Source organism: Elephantulus edwardii, unplaced genomic scaffold, assembly GCF_000299155.1.
Source record: "Elephantulus edwardii isolate Elephantulus edwardi_28Jun2011 unplaced genomic scaffold, EleEdw1.0 scaffold00038, whole genome shotgun sequence".
NCBI lineage: Eukaryota > Metazoa > Chordata > Mammalia > Macroscelidea > Macroscelididae > Elephantulus > Elephantulus edwardii.
Window position 1 is genome coordinate 6,058,502 of NW_006399788.1, and position 6,406 is coordinate 6,064,907.

The window sequence follows — 6,406 nt, forward strand, 5'->3', positions numbered from 1 at the left end:
TGGAGCCGGCGGGCAGTGGCCCGGTGACCTCACACTGGAATAGGCTTCCTTCTAGGGGGATGTGGCAACGCCCCCCTCCCCCAGGAGAGGAACCGTAGTGTCACCCTGAACTCGAACGTAGGCCACCCAGCCCTCTCTGCCTGCAACAAGTGGAGGCGTCAGCTGATTCAAGGCCATGCATACACTGTCTGGAGGTGGCTCTCCTCAAATTCTGCTCCTCTAGTCTTCCTCAGTCTGTCCACAACCCCCCCCCCCAATTCCACATGACTAAACAGTAGGAAGAGACTTTTGTTTTGTTACAGGAAAAGGGAAGGGGCGGGAGGAAAGGGTTGGCCATTCTTCGCATTCCACGCCCCAGGCCTGCACCCCTACCCCTAACTCCTCATCCCAGAATAAAACCATTTTCCTGCAAACGGGTTATCTGAAGGAGGACTGGCGGGGGTTGCCCACCCACAAAACTCAACTGGTAACAAACTTGCTTCTCCAAGAGGCACGGAGAAGCGCCTCGTGCCAGCAAGTGGAAGATAAGCGCACTCGGGTGGGGCGTGGCGCTAGCAGGTGGAGGGGCTGCACCCTGACAGCCAGGGGCCGAGCCTCACGTTCCCGCAGGGGGCAGGCGGACAGCGTCCATCTCCAGGGAAAGGAGATGATGGGGTGGCAGGGAGGCCCTGTGCTCCAGGAAGGCCCCAGCACCTGCTCCCCAAGGGAGGCTGGCGGCCCAGGGCGTGCCCAGGCCCCCCCCTCCCCCGGGACCGGCGGGTGCGCCCCTCCCTCTGCTGGGGCTCCGGTTTCTTCGGCTTTCACCTCGCGTCCCGTGCTACCTGTTGGGGCGAGGAAAGCTAAACCCTCCCGCAGGCCCGAGCTGCAGGGCCCGGGTGGGGTGCAGCGAGGCAGCTGGGGGCGCCGGGTGGAGACGTGGGCCAGGGGTCTGCAGAGCAGGCGGGCCGCTCTCGGGCGCCCGCGGTGGGGCCGGCGGCGGCTGGAGCGAGGCCCGGAGGCCCGCGCACGCCCGAAGCCTGCTCCCCCGGAGCGGGATTGCTTCTTTCCGGTGAGGAGGCTCGGAGGGTGGAGGAGGGGGGCTACGGACTGGCCGGGCGGAAGGGGGAGTGAGGGCGAGAATGTGTCCTCTTGTTCTCCCAGGTCCCCGCTGAGGGCCGGGAGGGAAGCCACACCTGAGGGGAAATCTCAATTAGAGGAGGCGGCGAGGCTTTACCCGGATTGCCCGGGGTGAGGGGGCAAGCCGGCTGCGGGAGGAAGAAAAGGGGGCGAGGCCCAAATACCCCACCTAGAGCTGCTCTGGGTGGGCTTTCCCATAAGCCTCCAGGTGTGCATTTTGGGAGTGGAACTAAGGCAATAAAAACCGCCTTTCTTCCTTTACACTCACTTTTAATCTTGTCAAGTGGGAGGCCCTTCCTATAGGCGCCCCTCAACTCCAAGTCTGCTCTTCAAGACAAGCCCTCATTCAAGTCTCTCTTTTTGTTGATGAGCTCAGTTTCCCCTTCCCTACCTCTTCTTTGTGAGGAAATATTGGTAGGGAGTTTATGGAAAGAGAGGGGGGAAAGATGAAAGACCTTGCTTATTCCCCACTTCTCCCAAGAATGCCTTAAAAACAAGAAAAGAGGGGTTTGTTGTGAAGGTATCTGGTTTAGTTTATTCCAAATGAAAGGTGAGTAGGGCACCTTTACTGGCCATCCAATTGATGGGGGTGAAGGGGGTCACACACCTCTCTCTTGCTGAGGACTGGGGCAGTCTGACACCCCCCAACCCAGGACAATTTAGAAGGTGGGGACAGAAGCCAAGAGGGAGGTCCCCTAGGCCCCAAGACAGACATTCTCCCGCCCTCCAGCTTGTCATAATTGCTTTTCACCAGGTTGCTTTTTTTCTCTCCCCCCATCACAAAGAACCTTAATCCTGGTGAAGACTGCGGGATGTGTTGGGGGTCGTTTTCTCCGTGGTGTGTAGGGAGGGTGGTCTGGAGCCACAGTTGATAACTGGCGAGTTCAATGGGACTTTAAAAGCAGGGGCAACACCCAGCAATTACTTGAGGACAAAGAGTTGGGGGCCCCCCAGGTGTGGAGAACTGGACTTTGACGGAGGCAGAGGAGGAGGCCAGGGAAGGAGGTGTGTTGGGAAGGGGGGAGCCCTTACAATCCCTCTCACTTCCGCAGGAATTTGAGACATTCTTTAAAACTCTAGACTGCCACCCCCACCCCAAAGCCGGCTCTCTGACCCACCCCCCACCTCTCCCTCCCTCGGGTTAGAGAGCTTCAAAGGTGGACCGGGCCCTTTGTCCTGCCTCAGCTTTCTTCCCTGCCTCTCAGGCCCCTCCCTCTCTCTTGGTGACCTCCCCAGTACAGACAAGCCTCTGGGGACCAGCTCCAGAAAGCCCTTACTGTTTCCTTTCTTGCTTTTTGAGATGAGACCTGGCGGAGAGGGACAGAGAATGGGAAAGGGTAAAAGAGGAGGGCAGCTTTGGAGGCCTGTGCCAGCTCAGAGAGTGCCCTCACCCCAGGCCAAACCCCAGCCTACGGGGGCATCCACTGCCTGCTTCTGGGCTTAGGCCCCTGGCTAGACTGTTGACCTTTCTGTCTCACCGTACATTTTAGGGCCTTGCTACTCATAGCTCAGGTCTATGCTCTAGGTCATTCTTCATACACAGGATATCTGTTCAGCTCATTCACTCTGAACTGGTGATAATTTAGAAGATGCTTAAAGGAAGAACCACAGATCCCTAATAATTGATCCTCACAAGGGATTAATGTGTGTATGTGTAGTGGAAAGGAGGCTTCCTCATGTACCTCACATGGCACCACAAGTTGGCTACCCACTCTGCCCACATGGACAGCAACTTTGGTTGCCTGAGGTTTCTACCCAAGTGTGAGGATAGGAGTGGATACACAGAGCTGATAGCAAGATGGACTCTTCTCAGGAAGAATGTTCCAAGGTAGAGGGAGGAAGCAGGAACATGCCTCAAGTCCTGTGTGTTTGATTACAAAGAACGCTAGCTAAGAATAGCCTACATATTGATCTCTGTCTTCTCCATCCTGCCCTCCAAAAGGCAGAGGGAGCCAAGGCAGGAAATTAGAAGGAAAAGTCACTCAGTCTTCAGTCCATGAAATCTAACTTCTTCATATTGCCCTCTCTTCAGCTCTAACCCGGTGGCGCCAATGGCCTCGGGTCACCAAGCTAAAACCCTTGCCTCAGTCCTCAGAGCACAGGCGCTGACTCTGTAGTCCACCACTTCTTGAAAAGCCGTCTTCCTCTCTGACCCTTCTTTTCACTGGCTGTTCTTTAGTCTGTAAATCTCTTCATAAAGACATTCATTAAGATTGCTTACATTCTATTCCTCCTTGTTCTTCATGCTATTTCTCTCTCTCCCTGAACAATCTCAGTATCTCACCTATCACCTCTTCGCACGTGACTGCTTTCGCTCCCAATTTCTGAAACTCTACACCATTGCCAGACCTCTGTGTGATTGGCCTGAATTAGCTACAGAAGTAGATTCTGAGTAGTCTGCCTGCCTCCTGATACCTCTACACTCTACTCCACTACATATTTTGCACATTTTCCCTTGTTGCTGATTGCCTTTGAGTCAAGCACGACTCATAGCGACCCTATGAACAAAAGGCCTTGAAGCCCCTCTACAATTATCGACATTTATCAAAGTTCGTAGAGTTTCCAGAGACATGTTGTTCAGGAAGTGGATGCCACTCCTGCCTACCCTACCATAAACCAGTCTTGATCATGTGATCATGTAATGCTATCACTAGCAAACATCTTAGTGTGGTTTCAGAACACTTTGTAATCCTGCCTAGGCGAATACTTGCCATCCAACAAACACATTACTCTCTCCTTTGTTGATGAAGCTCCTGTTGCCTCTAATGCTGAGCTAGCATATATTTATGTGTTCACATTCTGCCCATATGCTGTTTGGAATTCCTCGTTCTCCAGGGTAGGTGGTAAATAAACTCCATTACCCCTGCTCTCAGGCTACCCTTTACTTGTCCTTATTTTATAACATGCCACAATTTACCTAAAACTTTAGCTATTTGTGTTCATGCCATAGTTATGCTAGGCAGTAAATGTCTCAGCAATAGAAATAGTCAGTCTTGGCATCCCCATCATGTTGTTTTTGTTGTTGTTAAATGCCGTCAAGTTGCAGGCAACTCATAGCGACCCTATGAAGGAGAGTCCTCAACGCTTGGGTGCCTTTCAGCCTCTCTCCAGGTTCATAGGGTTTCCAGAGGCAAGTTATTATGGAAGTGGATGCCACTCCTCCTTCCAGGCTTGTTTTAATCGGGGAGCTCCACCCCACTCTCTGTCCGCATTGGGTAGCCAACCATTAACGCATTTGACACATCACGTCCAAAAGCTGCCACAACACCCGCACACACAGCACCATGCTCTCTCTCTCTGGTAACCAGGTCATAGCAGCCCTGGGCGGAGCAAAGCTGGGAGAACATAACATGGCCGCCTTTTCTCCCCTCTTTCCCTTTTGGGCTTGAAGCCCCCTGCTGCCTTAAACCCTAGACCAAGCCTGGCTTGCCTGGCTCCTGGAGGCAGAGTAGTCCTTCACGTCCAAAAGCTGCCACTACAGTAAAACTGTAGTGGTTAGAATTTACAATACAATTCAGTCAGGTATCCCCATCATACTCAGGGTAAATATTTATTGAGATAATAAACCAAGTGAAAGGCTAGAAAGAAATCCTTGGCCCAGCACTCTGTATATCTCAGGTAGAGCTTATAGATATGAAGCCAGAATCCTGCCTTTATCCTTAAATGACAGTCGATTTCAAGGTAATGCCCATGGACTTGGGCAGAGAGGGATCCTAATCAGTTAATTAAAATATGTATTTCCTGTATAGTTTCACATACTTTGGGAATACTTTTGTCAGTAGGGGCCAGTCCTTGAGGAAAGACATCATGCTGGGAAAGGTAGAGGGTCAGAGAAAGAGAGAAAGACCCTCAATATGCTAGGTTGATACAATGATTTTAGCAGTGAGTTCAAGCGTATCAGAGATTAGGAGGTTGGAGCAGAATGGGGCAAGGTTCAGAGCTGTTGTTCACAGGGCCTCTATGATTGTGAGCTGTAGTCAACTTAGTGGTGCATAGCAACAAAAACACATGGTTCAGGTCCCATGATAACCCACCAATTAAGAAAAAAAGATGGCCAAATTATTGTATCATCCTCTGTTGAGCTCTTAAGTAAATTCAAATTTCATTTAGGGAATAGGCCATAAAAAGGTATATTCCAAAAGAATGAATGAGAATCTAAAAGTGATTAGAAAGAACTCAAAACTCAAACTTCTTGATACTGAGTCAGAACCAATAGGTCATAGCTGTAAGGACCCACTTGTGGTGGTCATGGTGGTAGTGATTAGGTCCTCAAGTTGACCGCGACTCTATAAACAACAGATCTGAACCTTGTCCTATCCTGTACCATCTTGACAGTCTCTGTCAAGCTCGTTGTGTATTCACTGCACCTATCCATTTCGCTGAGGGTCTTCCTATTTTTGGCTGATCTTTTTCAGCATGATGTCTTTCTCTCAGGACTGATTCTTTCTGAAAATATACTCAAAGTAAGTGAGAAGAAATTTCACTGTCCTTGCCTCTAAAAAACACCCTGGTTGTCTTTCCTTCAAGACAGACTTGTTTGTTCTTTCTGGCCGTCTATGGGATATTTAGTACTCTTCTCCAACACCATAATCCAAAGGCATTGATTCTTTTTCTGTCGTCCATAAACACTGTCCAGCTCTCAGATGCATAGGATTATTTACCTTTATCTTATTGTGGTGTTCAAGTATTTTATAAATTCCGGATATAAGTCCCTTATCTGACATGTCATTACCAAATACTTTTCCCCAGTCTGTGGCTTCCCTTTTTACTCTATTGGAGAAGTTTTTGGATGTGCATAGGGATTTGATTCTTTAGAAGGTTTCATTCATCTATTTTATCTTCTCCTGGTTGTAGATTTTTCAGGATACTTGGAAGACTTTTTATGTTGTAGGTTAGAACCACTAAAGTTCTTCCAAGCTTTTCTTGAATGAAGTTTATAGTCCTTGGTTTTAGACCTAGGTCCATGATCTACCTTGAGTTGGTTTTTGTATATGGAGTGAGGTGTGGATCTTGTTTGAGTCTTCTGCGTACAGCTTTCCAATTTTGCCAGCACCATTTGTTAAAAAGGCTGTCATTTCCCCACTTAACTGATTTCATCTCCTTGTCAAAAATCAGTTTACCATTGGTAGATGGGCTGATTTCTGGGTTCTCAATTCTATTCCATTGATCTATGTGTCTCTCATTGTACCAGTACCATGCTGTCTTAACCACCATGGCAGTGTAGTAGGATTTAAAATCAGGGAGAGAGATGCCTCCTACATTTTTTTCTATTTTTAAGGAGTGCTTTGCT